The sequence below is a fragment of the Drosophila hydei genome, unplaced genomic scaffold (assembly GCF_003285905.1).
Source record: "Drosophila hydei strain 15085-1641.00,03,60 unplaced genomic scaffold, DhydRS2 tig00000379-arrow-arrow-pilon, whole genome shotgun sequence".
In the NCBI taxonomy this organism is placed as follows: Eukaryota; Metazoa; Arthropoda; class Insecta; order Diptera; family Drosophilidae; genus Drosophila; species Drosophila hydei.
In genome coordinates, this window is record NW_022045720.1 from 472,038 (window position 1) to 472,500 (window position 463).

Below are 463 nucleotides of genomic sequence, written 5' to 3' on the forward strand. Positions count from 1 at the left end.
AATTATTATTTTAGTAGTAGACACTGAGTAAAACAGTAACAGTAACAGTAAAGTTTACAGAGTGAAACGTAACATTAACAGAGCTGCTAACAGCGCTCTACCAACACTTAGCTGAATGGAAACAAATTCGATCTGTGTTTTTCAGAGCAAAAGAATGCCACACGAATTTAAACATTTCGATTGATTTGATTTCATTTGATTGACTTAACATGTTTTAAGATCAACCTTTGGGCCACAGCTACAACACAAAACAAAGACTTAACAAGCACAAGCACTAGAAAATTCTTAATTGAAAGCAAACAACCAAAAAAAAAAAAAAAACAAAAAACAAAAAAAAAAGAAAGCAAAAAATGCAACTAAACTAAACAAAAAAGTCATTGGCTATATAGTATACAAATACAACTATATACAAACATATGTGTACATCTATACAAAGCAATCTGTGCTCTATATATATATATAT